We start from the raw sequence: 17,887 nt of genomic DNA on the forward strand, positions 1-17,887 counted from the left end.
TCGTATAAAACCTGTCATTAAGTCAATTTCTCCTCCTTGGAGTTTGAATTTGGTTCTGGGGGCTCTTCAAGCTCCTCCGTTTGAACCTATGCATTCATTGGATATTAAATTACTTTCTTGGAAAGTTTTGTTCCTTTTGGCCATCTCTTCTGCCAGAAGAGTTTCTGAATTATCTGCTCTTTCTTGTGAGTCTCCTTTTCTGATTTTTCACCAGGATAAGGCGGTGTTGCGAACTTCTTTTAAATTTTTACCTAAGGTTGTGAATTCCAACAACATTAGTAGAGAAATTGTGGTTCCTTCATTATGTCCTAATCCTAAGAATTCTAAGGAGAAATCATTGCATTCTTTGGATGTAGTTAGAGCTTTGAAATATTATGTTGAAACTACTAAGAATTTCCGAAAGACTTCTAGTCTATTTGTTATCTTTTCCGGTTCTAGGAAAGGTCAGAAGGCCTCTGCCATTTCTTTGGCATCTTGGTTGAAATCTTTAATTCATCATGCTTATGTCGAGTCGGGTAAAACTCCGCCTCAAAGGATTACAGCTCATTCTACTAGGTCAGTTTCTACTTCCTGGGCGTTTAGGGATGAAGCTTCGGTTGATCAGATTTGCAAAGCAGCAACTTGGTCTTCTTTGCATACTTTTACTAAATTCTACCATTTTGATGTGTTTTCTTCTTCTGAAGCTGTTTTTGGTAGAAAAGTACTTCAGGCAGCTGTTTCAGTTTGAATCTTCTGCTTATAATTTCAGTTTTTTTCATTATAAGATTTAAACTTTGTTTTGGGTGTGGATTATTTTTCAGCGGAATTGGCTGTCTTTATTTTATCCCTCCCTCTCTAGTGACTCTTGCGTGGAAAGATCCACATCTTGGGTAGTCATTATCCCATACGTCACTCGCTCATGGACTCTTGCTAATTACATGAAAGAAAACATAATTTATGTAAGAACTTACCTGATAAATTCATTTCTTTCATATTAGCAAGAGTCCATGAGGCCCGCCCTTTTTGTGGTGGTTATGATTTTTTTGTATAAAGCACAATTATTCCAATTCCTTATTTTTTATGCTTTCGCACTTTTTTCTTATCACCCCACTTCTTGGCTATTCGTTAAACTGATTTGTGGGTGTGGTGAGGGGTGTATTTATAGGCATTTTGAGGTTTGGGAAACTTTGCCCCTCCTGGTAGGAATGTATATCCCATACATCACTAGCTCATGGACTCTTGCTAATATGAAAGAAATGAATTTATCAGGTAAGTTCTTACATAAATTATGTTTTTTGTCATGGCTGGGAGAGTTAAATTCTGCTTTCCTGACCACTCATCCCTAAACAGGTTTCATTTTCAAAGCTATCCCTTAACAAATCCAGCCCTCACAAACTTTTTCCATACAAGATCATAACCTTGGCCCAACAAGTCCTCCAGATCCCATTCAAGGTCGAAAACACTTCTCAGAGAAGAAATGTTATATGCAGCAACACATTGTTTTCTCACAAAAAAATGGGATGGAGATTATCTCTTTTCCATCAAACGTAGCACTGCATAACATCAGTCTCTTGTGTTCTACAAACAGTAGCACGTTTCCATCTAGATTTGATCTCCTCTCCGGTTTAAAATTAATCTCAAGATCCCACCAGGAAATTCTAAATTTGGCAAACAAACAAGTTATTGAACAGCAAATTCCTAAGACAAAAGTTTCACAAGCAAAATGCTCCCAGTCAAAAAGAAGGTTCCTTTCGCTGCTGATCAGCTTGAGAAAGTTGAATGCCTTTATAAAATACAATCACTTTAAGATGGAATGTATTCTTTTTCTCAGAGACTGTTTAATCGGAAAGGACTAACAGGTGAGGTTGGATCTTATTTAAAAAAGGCTCTTCTATAGGATATCGGGTAGCACCTACCAGATTAAAGAAACAGGAAACAACACCTAGTTCCTGGTTAAGATTTAAGGGAACATATCACTGCAACAATCTCTCAGGCTGGGCATGTGAGATTTTGAAAGTTGACAATTCTTTCACAAGCACAATAACAGGAGAAGAGTTTCAACACTTGATGTGCCTAAATTGTAGAGCAACCTATGCAGTGTACCTCCTTACTTGTACACAATGTAATCTACAATATGTAGGTTTAATTACAAGGGAAATCCGACAGAGAACTAGGGAACACATTACGAATATAAATGGGAGCACATTAACAACTCCTCTGGTCCAACATTTCAAATTACAACACCATAAGAGCCCAAACACTATGAGCTGGACAATAATAGAGGTTATATGTAATGATTAAAATGGAACAAAATAGAGACACTAGGCTTGAACTCAGAGAAGTCTATTGGATACATAGAATGAAAACTAGGGCACCACTTGGTTTACATTCGGAGTACAATGGCATAAATGTTTGGCATTGAAAGTTTAGTAAAAAAATATACATTTAAAAACATGTTAGGCATCTGAAAAGGAAATTACCATGAAGGTAAAAATATACAAGGAAGATTGCTTTACATAGTAAAGTTCTGAATGTCCAGTGTTTATCCACAACTTTGGAAAACAATCTTTTAACCAAAGTGTCATGAAAAAATTGTTATCTAAGTGAAACGGGATATTCAGAACAAGCAGTTAATAATAAGAGAAGCCCTTTTAAGATCATCTATATATACAATATGTTCTCTTTCAGGAATCCCCCATAAGAGGAAAACAAGAAAATTTAAATCTAGTAAAACAACACAAAAATAATTCAAATTGTATTCCCTCTTACTTTTCCATTTTTCCATAATAAAAAATTGTCCCTTTAAGGAAGATGATTGGGCTTTAAACACTGTATAGTGTGTGTGTCTGTATGTATATATATATATATATATACAGGTGGTCCTCGTTTTACAACGGTTCAATTTACACTGTTTCGGAATAACAACCTTTTTCTCCAGTCATGTGACTGCTATTGAAAAACATTGAGAAGCACTGCATTTATTAAAATAGCCAGTAGGTGGTGCTGTCCGCTTGTTTTGCAGCAAAGCCAAGCAAGCTGAAATTAATCAGTTTAACCAGACCTGAGCTATCGAGCAGATTTCAAAGGAACAAGATCTTCCTGTCTATAAATCAGTCCAGATTGGAATGCATAGAAAGAACTGTTTGCAGAAAAATGCAAGTGAAGTCTGTGTTGTGTGATTAGGTTTATAATGCTGTTTAGCAAATGTTTTTGTTCATTTAACTTAGTTTAATTATATATTCTGTGTTGTGTGGTTATTTTATTAGGTTTATCATGCTGTTTAGCATTTAAAGTCTTCATTTCAAAGCTTTAAAAATAATGTATTAGGAGTTACTTATGATAATTTTGAGAGTAACCTGAAACCTAACACCCTCACTTCCCATTGACTTACATTATAAACTGGGTTTCAATTTACAACGGTTTCGATTTACAACCATTCCTTCTGGAACCTAACCCGGGCGTAAACTGAGGGCTACCTGTATGTATATATATATATATATATATATATATATATATATATATATATATATATATATATATATATATATATATATATATATACATACAAGTGTTATGCATGGACAGCGTAAGTTTGAAATTCTAAGAGTGAACTGGAGTAGATACATTTTCAAACAGAACCAATTAGGTTTTGAGCCGTGGTCATCTGGGATCCAGTGACTTAAAGTCTTATCATACTATATAGAATATGAAAAATACAGCATTCGATCATAGTATATTCTATAAACATAGGTTTTAAAAGTGAAAGAACAGATCAAAGCAAATAATGAATTTGAATAGAACAGCTTAAACAGTATGAACTAGGATACTGGATTAACCCACTCCGTCTCCTTAATTGCAATTGTAATAGCACTTAACGCATTTGTTCTGGGTAGATACTATACAGAGCATATGTTAACAACTGAATACATATGTTTGTATCGTTTAGAATTAAAAATTGCAAAATATGTGTTAAATAATTTAATTGATTTGTACACAAAATTGCAAAATATTTAAATTGTAAGTTTAAACACAAGTGATAGAGGCCAATAGCAAAAGAGGTGTGTTTTTATAGTCCAATGGGATCACTGAAGCTACTTTAAATTGAAGACAGGGCAGCAGAGTCCTTATGCTATGATTACGGCTAATGCCGAAACGCGTTAGCAGGATCTGCACCTTTCTTCTTTTGTAAATATAGCACTAAAGAATATGAGTTTTAACTTGCTGAAATAAAAGTCACGTTTTATATACTACAAATTTGCTCTGACTGGTGCTCCTTATCGCTGCATATGTGATGGATCTTATAGATGCCTAACTCACTTTACTGATTCATAATTCTATTAGAAAATACCTTATGTTTCTATGGGAAGATCTCTTATGGCAAATCACTTTTCTACCCTTTGGCCTTCCTTCAGCCCCGGGGTTTTCACACACAAAAATAAAAGCTGTATTTGCCTGGTTAAATATGAGAGTTGTTCATCTCGTTAATGCATGTAGACAATATCCTTTTAATGAATCATGACTTCTTTAAGAACACCTGCACTTAACCAATTTACTCTTGAATTTCGGTTTTCTTATCAAACACAAGAAATCTATCCTCTCTCATACTCAGAACATAATTTTTGTAGATTTTCAGATGCTATTTTTACCAGCATCTAAAAAAAATGTTTTCCCATCTGAAGATTGGCTTGATCATTGGATTACTCTCTTCATCAATCCAAGCCATTTATGGCACCAGTTCAACTTTTTTGCAGAGGTTTTTCTCTTGTAAGATGTATCGAGTCCACGGATTCATCCTTACTTGTGGGATATTCTCCTCCCCTACAGGAAGTGGCAGAGAGAGCACCCACAGCAGAGCTGCCTATATAGCTCCCCCCTTAGCTCCACACCCCAGTCATTCTCTCTGCCTACTTAACTGCTAGGAAGGGCAAAGAGGAGTGTGGTGACAAAAATGTTAGGTTTTTATTTTCTCAAGCAAAAGTTTGTTATTTTAAATGGTACCGGTGTGTACTATTTACTCTCTGGCAGAAAAGGGATGAAGATTTCTGCAAGGAGGCTGATGATCTAAGCATTTTATAACTAAGATCCACTGCTGTTCTCACAGGGCTGAAGAGTACAGGAAAACTTCAGTTGGGGGAACAGTTTGCAGGCTAAACTGCATTAAGGTATGTTCAGTCTATTTTTTTCTAGACAGACTGTGTTATTTCTAGAAAAGGCTGGCAATATCCCCATGAGGGAAGGGTAAGCTGTATTCAGACACTTGGATAGGAATTTCAGCTTGCATGAAGGGCTCATTAGTTACTGGTGACACTGTTTGGTAAAAACATTTTTGTTTATTCAGTGAATGATGCAATTATAAGGTTTTTTTGAAGGGACTAAAGGGGTCATTGTGGCTTGTTTTTGAGTTTTCTAACCCACATGGTTAATTTAGAGACACTCTAGTGTTTGTCTGTTAGGCCTCAAAATATTGAGTGAGGTGGAAGGGGCCTATTTTCGTGCCTCAGTTGTGCAGTTTCTTTTCCTCTGAGACTTCTAACTGCTTCTCCAGTGGTTCCTGCCATGTTTGAGGGCTGTAAAATAAGTTTTTTCCCCCACAAATTGTTCTGAAGGGCAGGTAGGAGCCACAGCAGAACTGTGGCAAAGTGCTGAAAGTCTTTTTTACTGGTTTTGATGTTTTTTCAATCCGGTTTTGCCATTAAGGGGTTAATTATTTATTTGCATAGCTGTGCAAAGTTACTAAGGCTATATGATACTACTGTAAAAATTTAGTTATGTTTACTGCTTTTTTACACTGTTTTGCAGAATTTGTGCAGCTTTTTTTTCTCTTAAAGGCACAGTACCGTTTTATTTCTAAGTGTTATTTACTTTGATTACAGTGTTTTCCAAGCTTGCTTGTTACATTACTAGCCTGTTTAACATGTCTGACACCAAGGAAAATACTTGTTCAATATGTTTGGAAGCCATTGTGGTACCCCCTTTTAGAATGTGTCCCAATTGTACTGATATGTCCATAAACTATAAAGAACATATATTAGCACTTAAAAATAGAGCAATAGATGATTCCCAGTCAGAAGTAAATGAGGGTTTAGCATCTAGCTCTCACCAAGTGTCACAACCAGTAACGCCCGCACAAGTGACGCCAAGTACCTCTAGTGCGTCAAATTAATTTATTTTACAAGACATGGCCACAGTTATGAATACAACCCTCACAGAGGTTTTATCCTGACTGCCTGGTTTTCAAGGAAAGCAGGACAGATCTGGGTTAAGGAAAAATGCTGAGCAGTCTGACGCTTTGAGGTAGGGGTGAGGGATTTGTTATCTGAGGGAGAAATTTCTGATTCAGGAAAGACGCTTCCTCAGACAGATTCTGATATGACGGCCTTTAAATTTAAGCTTGAACACCTCCGCTTATTGCTCAGGGAGGTATTAGCGGCTCTAGATGATTGTGACCCTATAGTGGTCCCAGAGAAATTGTGTAAGATGGATAAATACTTAGAGGTTCCTGTTTACACTGATGTTTTTTTCCAGTCCCTAAGAGGATTGTGAATATTATTGCTAAGGAGTGGGATAGACCAGGTATTCCGTTCATTCCCCCTCCTGTTTTTAAAGGACCCGTCAACAAATTAGATTTGCATAATCAACAAATGCAAGATAACAAGACAATGCAATAGCACTTAGTTTGAACTTCAAATGAGTAGTAGATTTTTTTATAACAAATTTTAAAGTTATGTATATTTCCACTCCCCTTGTACCATGTGATAGCAATCAGCCAATCACAAATGCATATACGTATAGCCTGTGAATTCTTGCACATGCTCAGTAGGATCTGGTGACAGAAAAATTGTAAATATAAAAGACTGTGCACATTTTTTTTAAAGGAAGTAAATTGAAAAGTTGTTTAAAATTACATGCTGTATCTGAATCATGAAAATTGAATTTAACCTGAATGTCCCTTTAAGAAAATGTTTCCCATATCTGACACCATGCGGGACTCGTGGCAGACAGTTCCTAAGGTGGAGGGAGCTATTTCTACTCTGTCTAAGCGTACAACTATACCTATTGAAGTCAGTTGTGCTTTCAAAGATCCTGTGGATAAAAAATTAGAGGGTCTCCTGAAGAAAATTTTTGTTCATCAAGGTTTTCTTCTTCAACCTATTGCGTGCATTGTTCCTGCAACTACTGCAGCTGCTTTCTGGTTTGAGGCTCTAGAAGAGGCTCTTCAGATGGAGACTCCATTAGAAGAAATTTTGGACAGAATTAAGGCCCTTAAATTGGCTAATTCTTTTATTACAGATGCCGCTTTTCAACTGGCTAAATTAGCGGCAAAGAATTCAGGTTTTGCCATTTTAGCACGCAGGGCGTTATGGCTTAAATCCTGGTCTGCTGATGTGTCATCTAAAACTAAACTTTTCAACATCCCTTTAAAGGAAAGAGATTATTTCAGACATCACTGGAGGGAATGGTCATGCCCTCCCTCAAGATAGATCAAATAAGATGAGGACCAAACAAAATAATGTTCGTTCCTTTTGGAATTTCAAGAGTGGTCCCACTTTAGCTTCCTCTGCTGCAAAGCAAGAGGGGAATTTTTCCCAATCCAAGTCAGTCTGGAGACCTAACCAGGCTTGGAACAAGGGTAAACAGGCCATGAAGCCTGCAGCTGCCTCTAAGACAGCATGAAGGGGTAGCCCCTGATCCAGGACCGGATCTAGTAGGGGGCAGACTCTCTCTCTTTGCTCAGGCTTGGGCAAGAGATGTTCACGATCCCTGGGTTTTAGAAATTGTGTCCCAGGGATATTTTCTGGAATTCAAAGGCTCTCTTCCAAGGGGGACTTTTCACATTTCTCGATTGTCTGTAAACAGACAAAGAGAGAGGCGTTCTTACGCTGTGTAGAAGACCTACATACCATGGGGGTGATCCGCCCAGTCCCAAAAGAGGAACAGGGGCTAGGTTTTTACTCAAACCTGTTTGTGGTTTCCAAAAAAGAGGGAACTTTCAGATCAATCTTGGATCTCAACATTCTAAACAAGTTTCTCAAAGTTCCATCATTCAAGATGGAGACTATTCGGTCTATTCTACCTCTGATCCAGGAGAGTCAATATATGACCACCGTGGACTTAAAGGATGCGTATCTACACATCCCTATTCACAGAATTTTCACAAGGGTGCTAGGGTCCCTTCTGGCGGTTCTATGACCACGGGGCATAGCAGTGGCACCTTATCTAGACGACATCTTATTTCAGGCGTCAACTTTCCAGCTATCCAAGTCTCACATGGACATTGTGTTGGCTTTTCTGAGATCTCACGGGTGGATGGTGAACATAAAAAAGAGTTCTCTCTTCCCTCTTATAAGAGTTTCCTTCCTAGGGACTTTGATAGACTCGGTAGAAATGAAAATATTTCTGATGGCGGTCAGAAAATCAAAGCTCTTAACCACTTGCCAAGCTATTCATTCCATTCCTTGGCCATCAGTGGCTCAGTATATGGGGGTAATCGGACTCATGGTAGCGGCAATGGACATAGTTCCTTTTGCCTGCCGACACCTCATACCACTACATCTATGCATGCTCAAACAGTGGAATGGGGATTATGCAGATTTGTCTCCTCAACTTCATCTGGACCAGGAGACCAGAGATTCTCTTCTCTGGTGGTTGTCTCAGGACCACCTGTCTCAGGGAATGTGTTTCCACAGGCCAGAGTGGCTCATTGTAACGACAGATACCAGCCTGCTAGGCTGGGATGCAGTCTGGAACTCCCTGAAAGCACAGGGCTTATGGTCTCGGGAGGAATCTCTTCGGGAGGAATTCTCTGGTCTCTGTAGCTTATATCAATCATCAAGGAGGAACAAGGAGTTCTCTAGCGATGATGGAGGTAACCAAAATAATCCGATGGGCAGAGGATCACTCTTGCCATCTCTCAGCAATCCACATCCCAGGAGTAGAGAACTGGGAGGCGGATTTCCTAAGTCGTTAGACTTTTCATCTGGGGGAGTGGGAACTCCATCCGGAGGTATTTGCCCAGCTGATTCAGCTATGGGGTACACCAGAATTGGATCTGATGGCGTCCCGTCAGAATGCCAAACTTTCTCGTTACGGGTCCAGGTCCCGGGATCCCAAGGCGGTACTGATAGATCCTTCAATCTAGCCTATGTATTTCCTCTCCTTCTACGTCTGGTTGCCAGAATAAAGCAGGAGAGAGCTTTGGTGATTCTCATAGCACCTGCGTGGCCACGCAGGACTTGGTATGCAGACCTAGTGGACATTTCCTCGGTTCTACCATGGACTCTGCCAATGAGGCAGGACCTTCTAATCCAAGGTCTGTTCACGCATCCAAATCTAATTTCTCTGCGTCTGACTGCTTGGAGATTGAACGCCTGATTCTATCAAAGCGTGGTTTCTCGGTCGGTCATTGATACCCTGATTCAGGCTAGAAAGCCTGTCACCAGCAAGATCTATCATAAGATTTGGCGCAAATATCTGAATCCAAAGGTTACTCGTGGAGTAAAATTAGGATTCCTAGAATATTGTCTTTTCTCCAAGAAGGTTTGGAGAAGGGATTATCAGCTAGTTCCTTATAAGGACAAATATCTGCTTTGTCTATTCTTCTACACAAACGTCTGGCAGATGTCCCAGACGTTCGAGCATTTAGTCAGGCTTTGGTCAGAATCAAGCCTGTATTTAAACCTGCTGCTCCGCCATGGAGCCTAAATTTAGTTCCTAAAGTTCTTCAATCGGTTCCGTTTGAACCTATGCATTCCATGGATATTAAGCTTCTATCTTGGAAAGTTTTGTTTTTAGTAGCTATCTCTTCGGCTCGAAGAGTTTCTGAGCTATATGCTTTACAGTGTGATTCCCCTTATCTTATTTTCCATGCAGATAAGGTGGTTTTGCGTACCAAACCTGGGTTTCTTCCTAAGGTTGTTTCTTATAAGAATATCAATCAAGAGATTGTTGTTCCTTCACTGTGTCCTAATCCTTCTTCAAAGAAGGAATGTCTGTTGCACAATCTTGATGTGGTTCGTGCTTTAAAGTTCTACTTACAAGCAACTAAAGATTTCCGTCAAACATCTTCATTGTTTGTTGTTTATTCTGGTAAGCGGAGAGGTTAGAAGGCTACGGCTACCTCTCTTTCCTTTTGGCTGAAAAGCATCATCCGTTTGGCTTATGAGACTGCTGGCCAACAGTCTCCTGAAAGAATTACTGCTCATTCTACTAGAGCTGTGGCTTCCACATGGCTTTTAAAAACGAGGCTTCTGTTAAACAGATTTGTAATGCGGCGACTTGGTCTTCGTTTCATACTTTTTCCAAATTTTAAAAATTTTATACTTTTGCTTCTTCGGAGGCTATTTTTGGGAGAAAGGTTCTACAAGCAGTGGTGCCTTCCGTTTAAGGTCCCTGTCTTGTCCCTCCCTTCATCCGTGTCCTAAAGCTTTGGTATTGGTATCCCACAAATAAGGATGAATCCGTGGACTCGATACATCTTACAAGAGAAAACATAATTTATGCTTACCTGATAAATTTATTTCTCTTGTGATGTATCGAGTCCACGGCCCGCCCTGTTTATTAAGACAGGCATATATATATATATTTATTTTTAAACTTTCAGTCACCACTGCACCCTATAGTTTCTCCTTTTTCTTCCTAGCCTTCGGTCGAATGACTGGGGGGTGGAGCTAAGGGGGGAGCTATATAGGCCGCTCTGCTGTGGGTGCTCTCTCTGCCACTTCCTGTAGGGGAGGAGAATATCCCACAAGTACGGATGAATCCGTGGACTCGATACATCACAAGAGAAATAAATTTATCAGGTAATAATAAATTATGTTTTCTTATGTGTACAAAATTTATGTGGCTTCTGTAGTGGTTATCCAACATAGAGGCTTGGAATGGCAGAACTGTTTTTGGCTAATCTCCAAAGACTCTTATCAAATCAAGCGTGAGCAAGTCAGGTTGGGGAGCCAGATGTGATCCTCAGATTACTAGAGGTAAATGTTTTTAAAGGGACACTGAACCCAAATTTTTTCTTTTGTGATTCAGATAGAGCATGCAAATTTAAGCGACTTTCTAATTTACTCCTATTATCAAATTTTCTTCGTTCTCTTGCTTTCTTTATTTGAGCTGGTTTATTCTAAGCTGGTTTTTGGTTCAGAACCATGGAAAGCACTTGTTTATTGGTTGGTGAATTTATCCACCAATCAGCAAGAACAACACAGTGTGTTCACCAAAAATGTTCCGGCATCTAAGCTTACATTCTTGCATTTCAAATAAAGATACCAAGAGAATGAAGATAATTTGATAATAGGAGTAAATTAGAAAGTTGCTTAAAATTACATGCTCTATCTGAATCATGAAATAAAAAATTTGGGTTCAGTGTCCCTTTAATATCAGAACGCAATTACCTAGAATTCCTTTTGCCATGAAGAGTTTGATCATAACTGTTGAGATTACTGCAGCTTTTACTGTATCATTGCACTAACATTGTCTCATCATTACATGTTAGAAGTGCTGCAGCTTTAAGATCAGATGACCACACCATCTTGGTGTGTCTGGGTCTCGGTGACATTATCAGAAGCCATGTTAGTTTACTGAGGAACCTGTTAGAGAAGGAGCCATGTGTTGTAGCTCATTAAAAGTTTGACAAAAGTACACACTGCAGAGTCTCAGTGATGTGTGCAAGACAACTGATACAAGGTAACAGCACAGAACTGAATGTTCTAATCCTGACTACACAGAGAACATAACAGCTGGCGACGAGGATCTGTGGTCTGACCCTATAATGGCTCTTATTGGCACCTTGACTGTACAGTACAAAATAGACTATTAACAGAGGACGATTTAACACCTAAGTGTGCTATACATATAGCTACAGTGATTGAACTTGCTACTAAAGATGCACAAATGCTCCAGGCCCCAGCACAGGCAGTTTGTGAAAAAGAAAAATAAGTAGATGTTTTTTATACAACTATGCACCCAACTAAACATTATCCAACTCGACAAGGGCTACAGACAGCATGTTATAGATGTGGTGACAAAAATCATACAGCACATACCTGCAGGTTTAAGTACAGCGCCTGCTATGGGTGTGGGAAGATTGGTCATGCAGAAGTTCCTTAGACAAAGATAAAATTAAGAAAGCAGCAAGTCATGTTCCACTTTTCAAGTCCAAGTAGATAAACCACACACAGATTCAGAAGTAGACATACCATTATAAACATTACAGATATACAGCCTTGAAAATAAAATTCCAGAACTGCAAGTAAAGGTGTGAATATAGGTGGTAATCTCTAATTGTGGAAGTTAATACAGGAGCAGCAGTCTCTTGTAGTGGTTCACACCTAATTCACTTATAAGGTCTTAAAGCACAGTTATATTGAAATATGAATTCCAAGCACTGACCTTTAATATTATATCAATGAAATAGGTCTCATTTCTTACAAAGAAAGTTTCTGAGTACAATGATAAGAAATGGTACTTGAGAGGATAACATTGTTTAAAAATACATTTTTATTATACAGAAAAATCAGCTTACAGAAGTAATATAAAATTAAATTCATTTAAATCCAAAGTACACACAGAGTTAAAAGACTCAGTTAAACTTGCATTCAATAACAATTGTTACATACCACTCAAAATGACTTCTTTGCAACCAAATCTTATCCTTAGAAATGCTCTATAATATCCTGTCAGAGTCACCTGCCTCATGTTTACAACAAGGTGTTTTTATAGTTTTTTTATTTGGATGACGTCATCATTTATTGTTTTCTTTTTATATGTATTTTTAGCATCATTTTAACATCAACAAAACTTGTCTAACTTGTTTTAGGAACGTGACCTTGAAAATCTGTTATACAAGAGTTTAGACATACGCATTTGAAATTGCAATGAGCATCCATTTTAGAGCTATAAATTCAAGGTTGAATAAACCTCCATTTTAGATCATATAACATCTTATGTTAAAACTAGTTAGTTGGTTAGTATGTTAGCATACAGATAATAAAAACCTTCTATATTGTAAAAGGCTTTTGTTTAAACATATAAAAGGATACAGTTATACATTGTACACATTGTAGAAGTAACATATATTTGAATATAGTTATACACTCTATATATTGCAAAATAAGCATATTAAAGATTATATTTTTCACAATTTATGTGAACAGGCTCTTATAACAAGGTACAGTCTTTATGTATAGAAGCTGTACATGATAGATTTAAAAGAAATCTATCATTTATAGTAAGTTATAAGTGTCTTTCTGAAAGAATGTATTTCTTACTGTTGGTATAGTTTTTAGTCAAACATTTTATAGCAATGTTAATAGTAACATTTAAAACTAACATTTACATAGCAGCTTTTATTGAGACAAGCATGCTATAAACAAAGTTTATTTGCAAAGTTATGCATTGTTAACTAAAAATTACATTTATAAGCACAGGTATATCACAGGATTAATGAAAGCCTGTTACACTCTGTTATCACAGCTGCTGATTGGTACCGCCTGGGACTAAGGCAATGAATTGTTTCAAATGCTGTCACCATGCAAACAAATTCAAATAAAATAATAAAGCCTATTGGATGTGTATCAACTACAGTGACATTTAATGGTATAACTAAAAAGCTACGTCTCTACATTTTACCTAAAGGAGGACCACCTTTGTTTGGTAGTTCCTGGATCCAAGCATTGGGCATGCCAAAATTACCACAACAGTTACCGCTTAACAAACTAAAGAACCAAAGTGGCAATTCAAATTCTACTTGGATGAATTCACTAAAGCACAAATACAAGACTGTATTTGATGGGGCCCTAGGTTTAGTTAAAGGCAAGCAGATTCAGCTTCACTTCAAAGAAAATGCTATTCCACAATTTTGTAAACCAGGAGTTGTAGCATTTGCACTTAAATCTGAAATTGAAGCAGAACTAGAAAGACTACAAAATCAAGGGATTATTGTTCCAATTTCTAGCAGTAAATAGGCTTCCCCAATAGTTCCTGTCAATAAATAAAGGGGGGGGGGACATTCACATCTGTGGATTCAGTAACCTTTACGACGGATTGAAGAATTGTTTAGTTCTCTGGCAGGTGGTGAAAAACTTACAAAGATTTACTTACAGTTAGAGGTACATCCAGACTCCAGACACCGTTAACTATAAACACTCACAAAGGACTTTTTCAGTATACATGGATGGTGTTTGGAATTGCCCAGCACCTGCAGTGTGGCAATGGATAATGAATGAGGTCCTGGAAGGTATTCCACATACCAATTGTATTTTAGATGACATGCTTATTACTGGTAAAAATGCTGCTGCTCATAAAGCGAATGTTGAAGCTGTTTTACAGCGTCTATAGGAATTCGGACTGAAAGTAAACATGTAAAAGTGTGAGTTCTTCCTTGAGAGTTCAGAGCATTATGCACATGTAGCAGACAAGACTGGTCTCCACACAACTGTGGAAGGAGTGAAAGCGCTGTTTCATGCTCCGACCCCTGTTAATGTATCCCAGCTACATTCTTATTTTGGGTTGCTCAATTACTATAACATACTTTTTATCAAATTTGGCTCATTTACTATATCCACTTTAGATAGTAAAAACCAGTGGGCCTGGACTGACTTATGTACACAGGCATATGAACGCTCTAAGCAACTTCTTTTGGAATCAAGGCTCCTTGTCCACTATGACCTTAAAGCATTTGGTACTAGCCTGTTATGCTTCACCATATTCTTTTGGGCGCAGTACTTTCACACATTATGCCCGATGGTTCTGAATGCTCTGTGTCGTTTTCGTCCAGATCTCTAACTCCATTTTAGAGAAATTATGCCCAGATTGATTGGGAAGTTTTAGCAATAATATGGGCTGTGAAGAGATTCCACATTTTTATATATATTGCAGACCTTTTACTCTGATCATGGACCATAAACTTTTGTCCATTCTGCACCCTTAGAAGGGTATCTCCAACACAACAGCTGCTCGACTTCAGCGCTATGCACTTCAGCTAGCGGCTTACAACTACTTCATTAAATATCGATGCCACAGTGATCATACAAATGTGGATATGTTTTCAAGTTTACCAATGGTGCATTACATGACAGCATCTTCTGAAATCCTGGAAACGCCTCCACAGCCTTTACATCTACATTCCAAAGTGATTGCTACTGATACATGTTCTGATTCTAATTTACAGGAGATTAATTATTTTGTTCAACATGGGTGGCCTAAAGCAGATTGCTCTGACCTTCATCCATATTTTACAAGGAGGAAGGAAATTGTGCATGCCTCAGACTGTCTGTTATGGGAGTCAAGAGTGATTATTACGACTTCATTGCAAACATTAGCATTGAAGATACAACACAGCTCATATTAGGGTGTAGTAAAAATGAAGCAAAGAGCATAAGAATATTTTTGGTGGCCTACACTGGATACAGATATTGCTTCTTATGTAGCTGCCTGCAATGCATGTGCACAGACACAGCAGAATCCCAACAGGGATGCCTAAAAAACTTGGCCATGGCTAACTGAACCTTGGTCAAGAATCCATGTTGATTTTGCAGGACCAGTTGATGGACAAATATATTTGGTTGCTGTGGGTGCTCATTCGAAGTGGCCAGAAGTGGGTCAAATGTCAAGTACTACAACACAACAAGCCATTGTCGTACTTTCCAGTATGTTTGCAAGATTTGGATTGCCACAGACTTTAGTCCCTAACAACGGTTAACAGTTTATATCACAGGAATTTGAAACTTTTCTAGATTCAAATAACATCAAACACTGTAAGTTCCATATTTTCCAGTCTCTAAGGGACAGGCTGAAAGATTTGTACAAAATTTAAAATGACATTTAGCTGTCTCTCAAATCAAAATTTAATCCAAACTCCCTTTCTAACTTTTTGTTTAACTATCAAAACACTCCCCATGCCACCACTGGGCTATCACAATGTTAATGTTTGGAAGACACCTGCAAACTTCACTGGATTAAGTTAGACCAGAAACAAGAGTTAAACACTTCTATTGATTCAGAATGTGTTATTTATGACAGAGTATAGGTTAGAAACTACTGTGGTTAGAATAAATGGATTCCAGCTGTCATAATACAAGGCATGGGCAACAGTTCAACTACATGCTGGTGGTACAGTTTGTCGCCATATAGAACAAATGAGACATATATCTCAATCAGCTACACAAATGTCCAAGGATTCAGATGGTGAGGATATCTGGCATGGAGTGTGGTGCCCACCTGAGTCTTCTGAGGATCCATGCAGAATAAAACCTAGGTTTAAATAATAGTGTCGTGGATTGGGATTCTTTGTGCCTCAAAGATTCCAGCAATTGAAAACTGTACAGGTCTATTTTTCTTCAACTTCAAACTCTTCAGGGTCTATTTATCCTGGATAATTTTGTGTCACGCCTAAATGTTTAGATCAGTCCGTACTTCAGTTGGGCAAACCCATAAGTTCTAGCCATAGATGCATTCCAACAACCATGTCCCAAAGAGGGAGCATATGCTTTTCCCCCTTTTTTCCATGATGCCAACCCAGTCATACCAACGTCCTGTGCTTCTACCTTAAATCTTCTCACAGATCCCAAAGGAAACTTTCATTAATTAATAACAGCCACTTTCCCTGGTAGCTTGAATGATTTTCAGGGGATCCTAGGCCTTTGAATATCTTTCGACTCTTTGGCACTGGGTACTTAGAAATGTTACCTGTCCTCTTGGTCCAAATGATCTAGTTGGTGCAATCAAAGAAACTTTGATCACTTTTCAGGTCTTTTATTTCTTTCATGTAATTAGCAAGAGTCCATGAGCTAGTGACGTATGGGATATACATTCCTACCAGGAGGGGCAAAGTTTCCCAAACCTCAAAATGCCTATAAATACACCCCTCACCACACCCACAAATCAGTTTTTACAAACTTTGCCTCCCATGGAGGTGGTGAAGTAAGTTGTTTTGCGCCAAAAATGTCGGCGTCACCGGATGTGGCGTCATTTTTGGCGCTTAAAGCATTTAGGCGCCAAATAATGTGGGCGTCTTTGAGGCGAGATTACCAATCAACATTTTGGAACTCCGTGCGATTTTCAGAGCTCTTCAGTCGTGGCCTCTTCTAAAGAGAGAGTCGTTCATTTGTTTTCAGACGGACAATGTCACAACCGTGGCATATGTCAATCATCAAGGAGGGACTCACAGTCCTCTGGCTATGAAAGAAGTATCTCGAATACTTGTATGGGCGGAATCCAGCTCCTGTCTAATTTCTGCGGTTCATATCCCAGGTATAGACAATTGGGAAGCGGATTATCTCAGTCGCCAAACATTACATCCGGGCGAATGGTCTCTTCACCCAGAGGTATTTCGTCAGATTGTCCAAATGTGGGGACTTCCAGAAATAGATCTGATGGCTTCTCATCTAAACAAGAAGCTTCCCAGGTATCTGTCCAGATCCAGGGATCCTCAGGCGGAAGCAGTGGATGCATTGTCACTTCCTTGGAAGTATCATCCTGCCTATATCTTTCCGCCTCTAGTTCTTCTTCCAAGAGTGATTTCCAAGATTCTAAAGGAGCATTCGTTTGTTCTGCTGGTGGCTCCAGCATGGCCTCACAGGTTTTAGTATGCGGATCTTGTCCGGATGGCTACTTGCCAACCGTGGACTCTTCCGTTAAGACCAGACCTTCTATCGCAAGGTCCTTTTTTCCATCAGGATCTCAAATCCTTAAATTTGAAGGTATGGAGATTGAACGCTTGACTCTCAGTCATAGAGGTTTCTCTGACTCCGTAATTAATACTATGTTACAGGCTCGTAAATCTATATCTAGGAAGATATATTATCGAGTCTGGAAGGCTTACATTTCTTGGTGTTCTTCTCGTCATTTTTCTTGGCTTTCTTTTAGAATTCCTAGAATTTTACAGTTTCTTCAGGATGGTTTGGATAAAGGT

The 17,887-nt window shown here is 38.5% G+C and overlaps 1 protein-coding gene across 1 annotated transcript in view; it reads right to left on the bottom strand.

Moving 5' to 3' along the window:
- The window catches only part of ATP6V1C2 (ATPase H+ transporting V1 subunit C2), a 450,645-nt gene extending 438,005 nt beyond the window's left edge, over positions 1-12,640 (bottom strand). Inside the window, exons 1-2 of the mRNA XM_053709684.1 lie at positions 12,594-12,640; positions 12,021-12,079 (exon numbers count right to left, since the gene is read on the bottom strand). The gene's annotated coding sequence lies outside the window, so the exon portion shown is untranslated. The remainder of the gene's footprint in view (positions 1-12,020; positions 12,080-12,593) is intronic.
- Positions 12,641-17,887: the final 5,247 nt, after the last annotated feature.

The sequence above is a fragment of the Bombina bombina genome, chromosome 4 (assembly GCF_027579735.1).
Source record: "Bombina bombina isolate aBomBom1 chromosome 4, aBomBom1.pri, whole genome shotgun sequence".
Classification (NCBI taxonomy): domain Eukaryota; kingdom Metazoa; phylum Chordata; class Amphibia; order Anura; family Bombinatoridae; genus Bombina; species Bombina bombina.